Genomic DNA, 10,625 nt, shown 5'->3' with positions numbered 1-10,625 from the left:
AGTACTTGGATGCAATCTCAAAATTTACAGAATGATCTCTGTTCATTTCCAAGGCAAACCATTCAGTATCACAGTAATCCAAGCCTATGCCCCAGCATTCTTCAGTAATGCTGAAAAGCTGAAGTTGAACGGTTCTATGAAGACCTGCAAGACCTTCTGGAACTAACACCCTAAAAAGATGTCCTTTTCATTATAGGGGACAGGAATGCAAAAGTAGGAAGTCAAGAAACACCTGGAATAACAGGCAAATTTGGCCTTGGAGCACAGAATGAAGCAGGGCAAAGGCTAATAGAGTTTTGCCAAGAGAACGCACTGGTCATAGCAAACACCCTCTTCCAACAACACAAGAGAAGACTCTACACACAGACATCACCAGATGGTCAACACTGAAATAAAATTGATTATACTCTTTGCAGCCAAAGATGGAGAAGCTCTATACAGTTAGCAAAAACAAGACAGGGAGCTGACTGTGGCTCAGATCATGAACTCCTTATTGCCAAATTCAGACTTAAATTGAAACTAGGAAAAACGACTAGATCACTCAGATATGACCTAAATCAAATCCCTTATGATTATACAGTGGAAGTGAGAAATAGATTTAAGGGACTAGATCTGATTGATAGAGTGCCTGATGAACTATGGAGGGAGGTTCATGACATTGTACAGGAGACAGGGACCAAGACCATCCCCAAGAAAAAGAAATGCAAAAAGGCCAAATGGTTGTCTGAGGAGGCCTTACAAATAGCTGTTAAAAGAAGAGAAGCGAAAATCAAAGGAGAAAAGGAAAGATATAAGCATCTGAATGCAGAGTTCCAAAGAATAGCAAGGAAAGATAAGAAAGCCTTCCTCAGTGATCAATGCAAAGAAATAGAGGAAAACAACAGAATGGGAAAGACTAGAGATTTCTTCAGGAAAATCAGACATACCAAGGGAACATTTCATGCAAAGATGGGTTTGATAAAGGACAGAAATGGTATGGACCTAACAGAAACTTATATTTAAAACTATCAATTTTAGATCGATGCTGGAACCCAGAGGCTGTCTAGGAGTTAATCTTCAATTTATCCTCAAGTGTCCTTGGGGGATGCCCTTGCCCTTGTTTGGCAAACACAACACAACTCAGGTAACCACTCAAGGTAATACAAATATGATCAAGACATCGTCTCCTGAAGAAACAAACCTCCCTGCATGTGTGCTCAGTCGCTCAGTCATGTCCGACTCATTGTGACCCCATGGACTGTAGCCCATCAGGCTCCTCTGTCCATGGGATTCTCCAGGTAATAAAATAGAGTGGGTTACCATGCCCTCCTCCAGGGGATCTTCCCAACCAAGGGAACAAACCTGGGTCTCCTGCATTACAGGTGGATTCTTTACCACTGAGTCAAGGGGAAGCCCTCAGTTCCCTCCCTTGGTCAAAACTCACATTATACATGCACTATAGGCTCCAGGTTCCACTTCCTTCCCTGTTAGTTATGATAAACTAAACCAAGCATGAATGATGATTGGGACAAATGGACTTTGCATTATCAATCATGAGTAACAGATGAGATCTTAAATACCTCTATGAGGTTATGCTTCAACTCTAAGCACAGAATAATGGAAGAAAATGTAGGTACCAAGTTGATCTCCAAGGAAGGGACTTCAAATATGGGAAGAATTAGATACCCGTGAAACTGCAATACTTTGGCCACCTCATGCGACGAGTTGACTCACTGGAAAAGACTCTGATGCTGGGAAAGGTTGGGGGCGGGAGGAGAAGGGGACGACGGAGAATGAGATGGCTGGATGGCATCACTGACTCTGTGGACATGAGTTTGAGTGTACTCCGGGAGTTGGTGATGGACAGGGAGGCCTGGCGTGCTATGATTCATGGGGTCGCGGAGAGTCGGACATGCTGAGCGACTGAACTGAACTGAACTGAAACAACAGACAGGGGCTTCCCTGGTAGCTCAGCTGGTAAAGAATTCACCTGCAATGCAGGAGACCCCGGTTCAATTCCTGGGTAGGGCAGATTCCCTGGAGAAGGGATAGGCTACCCAATCCAGTATTCTTGGTCTTCCCTGGTGGCTCAGATGGTAAAGAATCTGCCTGCAATGAGGAAGACCTGGGTTCAATCCGTGGGTTGGGAAGATCCTCTGGAGAAGGGAACAGCTACCCATTTCAGTATTCTGACCTGGAGAATTCTATGGACTGTATAGTCCATAGGGTTGCAAAGCGTTAGACACAACTGAGTCACTTTCACTTTCACAACCACACTGAAGGGCAGAACTCCCATTCATTCATTGCACTGTATAATGTAGAACTGACATTTCATTTTACAAACTAGAAACTAACATACAGATCTGATAGTCAAAACTGAGAATGAAAGAATCATCTCACTTCTCTTAAGCATAATCTTTCCCTAATTTGTTGGGAAATGACAACTCAAGATCACTCGATAGCTCATACAAAATCAAAGCAACACTTTGGAAAACTAACTAATTTAACATTTTTATCATGCCATGGTAAAATGTGCCTAGATTCTTTTGATTTCTTAACAGTAGCAGCATATAAATATTTTAATTGAATTTAATTATATGACTTGAAATGCCTGATGCTGTATTAAAGTCAACCTTGAAAAACATGACTGTATTCCACAGTGAAGCTTATAGTTTAATAACTACCTTTGGTGACCATGTTAGAAACAAAGAGTGTTTGCTTACTGTCACTGAAGTTTAACCAGAGGATGACATCCGTCTTTAGACTTCTCCAAACTTTCTGGTTAAACTGCAGTCCTGTTGTTGTTGTTCAGTTGCTCAGTCGTGTCCAGCTCTTTGTGACCCCATATGGGTCTAGTGCCAATCTGTACCCACACAGCTGACTGTGGCTGGAGAAAAGTACACACCTAAGAGGACTGTTCTTAAAGAACCTTACACAGTGCATCAACACTATCCAGGAAACACCCTGTATTTCCTTAGTCCATTCATTCTCCTGATCTTTGGAGGAGTGCTCCATTCCTCGAATGTCCAACATTTCCTCCTTTATTTTCACTGTTAGTTGATAATCTTGCTCCAACTTCAGGGAGATTATAGAAGGAATCAGATTGGACTCCTTTTTTTAATTTTACAATATTATATTGGTTGGTTTTGCCATACATTGACATGAATCTGCCCCGGGTGTACATGAGTTCTTAAGGTCTCCACCACAAGTGCTCTCCTAGCTTCCCATGAGCTCATATAGTCACTTTTTCTCTTCTAGTGCAATAATAAACTGTCATGTATCTAGTTAAGACCAGCTACTCCATTTTCACCTACTAGAGGATATTTCTCCACCAGTTCACCTCTCTGCTAAATCATCAACTGTTCCTCTTTTACAAAAGGATCATTTCTTTCATCATGTAACCAGGCACTTGATATCGTCCATCATTACAACAATAATAACAACAAAAGTTAAGAACCCCATCTTCCCCTCCAGAAAACACCATACTCTTTCTGCCCTTTATAGAAAATTTTCTTTAAAAAAGGTATGCCTACTGTCCAGTTTTGCTTGTTCCATTCCTCCTGAACTCACTCTACTCAAGCTTTTGTCCCAACCAGTCTACTAAACACGACGGTTATCAATGACGTAACATTTTCTTTCCTTTTTTTTAAATGGGCTCATAATTTAATCAACAACCAAGTTTACAGAATTTCTATCCTTTCCCAGTACTTGTTGCTGTGTGCCCCATCCTCTTAACATCCTGGGCTTCCATTGTTAAGACATTAAAGTTGAAGAAGGAACAATAACAGTCTTGCTTATGAGTTTACTCTGAAAAAAGTCATCTGGGTCATGACATGTCCCTCATAGAATTAAAATTAATCTAAAAGTGAAATTCCACCAGAAAATAGATCTGCATTGTAACTAGCAAATCAAGAGTCATTTTTTATTGTTACAGAGGAATTTAGATAGTTTATTCATCATACTGTGTTCATACTTGAGTAAGTTTTAATTGCAAATTGACTAAATCCTTTACCTTCAATATGCAAAGTAATATTTAAGTCAGATTTTTTTCTTTCCTAAGATTACCAAAGTATTCCATGATGTTTCCCATTTGAAGATAAAGTCATTTCCAACTCAAAACTAAAAGGTCTCAGTTAAATATATGAAATACTTTGTTTGAATAGTACTTTATAATGACATATAATAGTATAACACACTAAAGGCTTCTACACATAAGTGTAAATAAATGCCAAGTGCAATGTTAATAATCCTCATCTATTTAGTCAGTATCATTTGAAAACTCATCTTTTAGAAATACCTGCTACATTTAGCCTCCAGGATATGAAACTTGCTTTTCTCCTACTCCATTGTCCCTTCAATCAGCTTTACAGGTTCTTCTTAATCATCCTAAAGTCTAATCATTGCAGTGTTTGGGCTAAGCCCTTAAGAGTTTTCTCATTTCTAAGCTGGATCTCTCCCCAGAATCCTAGGGTGATACATCAAACACCCTGAATGTCTAATAGGCATCAGAATTGAACAGATCCCCAATTAAGCATCTCTATTTTATGCCACTTAAACCTTTTCTTTTCACATTCTCCTCCATCTCAGTAAATGTCGATTTCACCTTTCAGATGAAAGGTGTTATTTACCTACATTATTTAGATAATTTTTAACTATAGTCACCCTTGGTTTCTCTCTCTCATACCCCGTAATTAATCCGTCAGCAAATTCCATCAGCCGTGCCATCAAATTGAGAGAATCCAAACTCTTTTCAGCTTCCTGGTGGTTCTGAAGGTAAAGCGTTTGCCTGCAGTGCAGGAGGCCTGGGCTTAATCCCTAGGTTGGGAAGGTCCCCTGGAGAAGGAAATGGCAACCCACTGCAGTACTCTTGCCTGAAAAATTCCATGGATGGAGGAGCCTGGTAGGCTACCGTCCAGGTAGAGGGTCGCAAAGAGTCGGACATGACTGAGCGATGTCACTGTCCTTCACTAAACTCTTCAGCACTTCTGTTACTGCCACTCAGGTGTCTCCCGCTGGTCTCCTCCACCCTTCTCCGTTCAACTCTCCAAGTCAGCTCTTACCTCCTATCTGCCAGTGAGGTGCAGTCCTGCAGAAGCACAGGTAAAGACTGCAGAGGATGGATTGAGGCTGAGTCCAGGGGATTGTGTCTGGCTTCTATCCTGCAATCCCCTCAGGCTGGCATGTCTCTACTGAAGGTTCCTATTCCTCTCAAGGAAGCCTCCCTCACACAACTGTCTCCTTCTGGGTTCAGCTTCTTCTGGCCTAGGAGTGGTAAGAAATCCTCTGATTGTCACAAGAACTCATCACACTGTCCCTTGTAGTTTCCTCATATTCCACCTACACTTTTGTAAATAGTCACTTTGTAGATACACCTTTAAATTACCCTAATTTGCATAGAGCACTTGTTTCCTGATTGAGAACTCGGATGGCAGTAATTGGTACCAAAAGTAACTCAAGAAATAGACCTTCAAAGTTAGGCTCTGCTATTGAGTTGCACGTATAGAAAAGGAAGAAAAAGGACAAGAGATAGCCAGGGCAAGTGGTTGCATCATGTCTATTTGGCTTAGCATGGAATGCAGTGCCAGTCTAAGGTATATTGGGGGCATATATTACAGATGTAATATATGCTTTAAATATATGGCCAATACTCATTCCTTCATTTTTGTAACATCATCAAGGAACCCAGTGGTAGAATGATCTCTCTCACTATTTTACCAATAAACCACTTGACAAAATATTTTCTTTCCATCTTCACAATCTAACACACCTGTGTTTTGAGGCCCTGGCGTCCACCTCAAATGCTTCCATCAGGAAATATTACCGTGGATTTAACAATTTGGAAACCAAGACTTCACCCTGGTCATTTTTTGTTCCTGGTGCCATTGAGCCAACAGTGAGAGAAGCAAGTCCTTGTTTTCACTGCTACATAATGGGTGCAAGAGGATGTGGTGGGGTAGCATTACTACTGCTTTGGACAAAAGTATTTGACCAGTGGGAAAATGTGGCAGGACAAAGAAAGACAAAGCATCAAGGGCTCATATCTTGTATGACTGAAGCATCATGTACTCCTCCAAGTAAAGAATCTGACTATGTGGTTGCTGGCCAAGGGAGAGAAAAATATACAGTGATTTGTAGAAGGTAATTGTGTGTACCAATTTTGGCTCATGATCAAATACAGAAACAAAGACTGTAGTAGCTCTGTTTTATATCACTTCTTTCTCTTGTTTTTCTACCACTTCATATGAATAACACAAATGGTGCTTATCATGGAAAATGGTAGTTAGGAGAATTACTGTACAGACAGCATCCATAGTATTATGATATCTGATGGAATTTCTTGCTTTCCCTAGGTTGAAGACAATTTTTTTAGCCAGAAGAAAGAAAAAAGAAAAAAGGTGAGGGCAAGAGTAGGCGATTCTGGTGGATAACTTCTATTTGTCTCTTCAGATCTACTTTTCATTAGGTTCCAGTTTGCTTTCTGCCCCAGGAGGCTGACCGTGTAAGAACATGGAAGGTTTCCTTACCCTCTGACCCTTGACTGGGTTGAGCTGATGGAGAGCCTTTGAGGGCAATTGGATGGATGGAAGAGAGTGAGGTCGTATTATCTATCACACTGGCTCACTTGGTGAGGTCATTTGGGATGGCTGTGTCCCTGCCCCTCTCAAGAGGACCTTCTCTACACAACTCTCCCCTTTTGTCAGGTTCTGGAACTCTTTTCTTTCTTTATCCTTTTTGGCCCAGGCTTAGTAAGTATTACTCATCACAGGTTACTACACCATCCCATTTGGTTCTCCTATACACCACCCACACTTTATAATTAACCCATTTGTGAAACAACTAACAAAATTCTCTCTTTGAATTGTTAATATTTAAGTGTGTCACCTGTTTCCTGTTGGGACCTTGGTCGATAACTCTCCCTAATCTAATCCACCATCATCTCTACCATGATTATTGTAATGGCCTTGTAACTGGTCTTGCTTCTTTAGCCCTTATCTGCCTCTGCTTCTGCTGCTGCTGCTAAGTCACTTCAGTCGTGTCTGACTCTGTGTGACCCTATAGACGGCACCCCACCAGGCTCCCCCTTCCCTGGGATTCTCCAGGCAAGAACACTGGAGTGGGTTGCCATTTCCTTCTCCAATGCAGGAAAGTGAAAAGTGAAATTGAAGTCGCTCAGTCTTGTCCAACTCTTCGCAACCCCATGGACTGCAGGCTACCAGGCTCCTCTGTCCATGGGATTTTCCAGGCAAGAGTGTCGGAGCGGGTTGCCATTGCCTTCTCCATTGTCTGCCTCTATTCTACTCTTAACAGAGCTGCCAGAATGATCTTTTTAAAGTATAAGTAATATAAATACATTTGGCTATTAAAAATCTTCTAATGGCTTCCTGACTCACTCAGAGTCTTCTTGTTGACCCACAGGCCCTACAGGATCTGCTCCTGCCTTACTTCCTGTTTTTCCTCTGCCCATCCAGCAGGATCTCTTTCCACAGCTCCTATCATGGACGAGTTTCTTCCATCTGGAATGCTCATCCCCTCAGGCATCTTCATGCCCCTTCCCTCACTTCCTTCATGTCTTCATTCAAATAGTATGTTCTCAGACTGACTTTCCTTGACCACGATATCTAAAATTGTAACCCAACACGACATTTTTCCACCCTACTTAATCTTTCTGTTAACCTACTCTTAAGCTTATTTATTTATCATATATATATATTTTTTTTTATATATATATTTCTCACTTTCTAGGATGTAAATACCAGGAGTATCAATATTTTTGTACAGAACTGATACCAGATATCTAAAAGTGTACCTGTCATATATTAGATATTTAATCAATATTCATTGAATTCATTTATTCATTCATTCTGAGTTTACTGAGAGTAAAAATCAATGTATTTTTGCTCAAATGCTGATAGAGTTCCTAATCAGTTTGAATTGAGTTGTCAAGGATCTCAGTATGAGCCGTAGACTCATAGAAAACGTAGAGGAATTTACTTCTTTACCAAAAAAATAAATAAATAAACTATCATTTCCCCATTTGATCACCAGGTTTTTCACAGTCATCTATTTCCAAAGGTCAAATCTCCCTTCTAGAAGATGATTTACTTTACAGTTTAGGCTGATAAACTTATCATATCCAAGACAAAATAGAATTTTATAGAAGGAAGTCACAGTTGTTTTAAGTGATGACCATATTCTTTAAATCTGTATAAAGTTTCTAAACTGAATTTTTTAAATGACAATACAAATATAGAAATGAAGTGGAAAATAATAAGCCTCATTACTATCATAGATGTTATAAATATTCAAATCATACAACTAAATTTGAAGGGGACTTTCTTAATTTACACTTGAACTGAACTTGAAGCTTTTGAAAGGAGGGAGAAAATCTTCTGCCATCATGAAGGCTTCTTTTGTCCTACAGAAAAAAGTTCAAGAAATGCATACAAAAGTAAAAGATCGTCAGAAGCTGTGTAGATCACAATATCCCAAACTGGATAGTTTAATTTAAAAACACCATTTTTAGTTGACTTAGTGTTTTTTTTCTTCTTATTCCCAAAAGGCCATCATTACTGAGAAATAACTCTATATCACCGCTGTTTACTAATGGCAACAAAAGGTTAGGGCATCAGTTCAGTTCAGTCGCTCAGTCGTGTCCGACTCTTTGCGACCCCATGAATCTCAGCACACCAGGCCTCCCTGTCTATCACCAACTCCTGGAGTTCACTCAAACTCATGTCCATCGAGTCAGTGATGCCATCCAGCCATCTCATTCTCTGTCGTCCCCTTCTCCTCCCACCCCCAATACCTCCCAGCATCAGAGTCTTTTCCAGTGAGTCAACTCTTCGCATGAGGTGGCCAAAGTATTGGAGTTTCAGCTTTAGAATCAGTCCTTTCAATGAACATACAGGACTGATGTCCTTTAGAATGGACTGGTTGGATCTCAGACTTGCTTAAATATTTAAAGTTTGGATTTGACCAGCCACAGAGGGGAGAACATGCTTCTGCAGGGAGAACCAATAGTTGAGTAACTGATCCTGATTACAAGCAAAAGTCACAACTGCTATTAAGTGAAAGCTGTAACTTTACACATAACTTTCTCCTTCTTTGAGTTTACATCACCGATAATGATTTAAAAAAAAAAAAACTTTTGTTTATACTAACCAAAAAAAATGAAATGTTCACAAAATATTTCCTGCAAGTGTAATACATCAGGAATAATGAGTATTTAAAATATTGACCTCATGACATTTACTCTATTATGTGAGCCATACCCTTTTGCTGTTTAGTGTTTTCCCCTTCTTATCAGAGAGTTATATGTATTTCCAATGTCCTTTTCAACTAAATAGTTTTATTTACAAGGTGACCTTCAGAATAGGGAAATGATCATACTGTATATTGAACTATTCACATGTCACAGTCAGTGAGTGCGCATAGGAGACCCCATGGTTCTCTTGGGTCTTCGAGGATGGAATTCAGTCAAACAAGTGAAAATGTATTTGTTAAAATCTATCACAGTAGATACCAGGAATTTCATCACTATAATACGGTAAGCACAAGCGTCTGATATATACATATATATATGCAAACATAATTATAAAAATAGCAAATTGCTAGTATAAAAAGGTACCAGTAACCCATTAAGTATTTGTTAATAGGGGTATTTCTAATTTTTTGACTCAGAAACAGTGATTTTATGTGGAGAGAATTGTATAAGTCGCTGATGCATTAATTCAGTGCTTTCAGCACAGTGGCACTATAACGATATACCTAACTATGCTGCTGCTGCTGCTGCTAAGTCGCATCAGTCGTGTCCGACTCTGTGGGACCCCATAGACGGCAGCCCAACAGGCTCCTCCATCTCTGGGATTCTCCAGGCAAGAATACTGGAGTGGGTTGCCATTCCCTTCTCCAACGCATGAAGGTGAGAAGTGAAAGTGAAGTCGCTTTACTATACCTACAAAGATGAAACAGACATCAGTTCAGTTCAGTTCAGTCGATCAGTTGTGTCTAACTCTTTGTCACCCCATGGACTGCAGCACGCCAGGCCTCCCTGTCCATCACCAGCTCCCAGAGTTTACTCAAACTCATGTCCATTGAGTCAGTATTGCCATCCAACCATCTCATCCTCTGTCATCCCCTTCTCCTCCCGCCTTCAATTGTTCCCAGCATCAGGGTATTTTCAAATGAGTCAGTTCTTCACATCAGGTTGCCAAAGTATTGGAGTTTCAGCTTCAACATCAGTCCTTCCAATGAATATTCAGGGATGATTTCATTTAGGATGGACTGGTTGGATCTCTTTGCAGTCCAAGAGACTCTCAAGAGTCTTCTCCAATACCACACATCGAAAGCATGAAGTTTTCAGTGCTCAGCTTTCTTGATAGTCTAACTCTCAATTCATACATGACTACTGGAAAAACCATACCTTTGAATTGACGGATGTTTGTTGGTAAAGTAATGTCTCTGATTTTTAGAATGCTCTCTAGGTTGGTCATAACTTTTCTTCCAAGGAGCAAGCGTCTTTTAATTTCATGGCTGCAGTCACCATCATTTTGGAGTCCAGAAGAAAAAAAAATCTGTCACTGTTTCCATTGTTTCCCCAACTATTTCCCATGAAGTGATGGGACCAGATGCCATGATTTTAGTTT

Source organism: Moschus berezovskii, chromosome 15 (genome assembly GCF_049115385.1).
Source record: "Moschus berezovskii isolate FMDL1 chromosome 15, NW_MosBer_1.0, whole genome shotgun sequence".
Taxonomy (NCBI): Eukaryota; Metazoa; Chordata; class Mammalia; order Artiodactyla; family Moschidae; genus Moschus; species Moschus berezovskii.
This window is presented reverse-complemented; position numbering follows the sequence as displayed.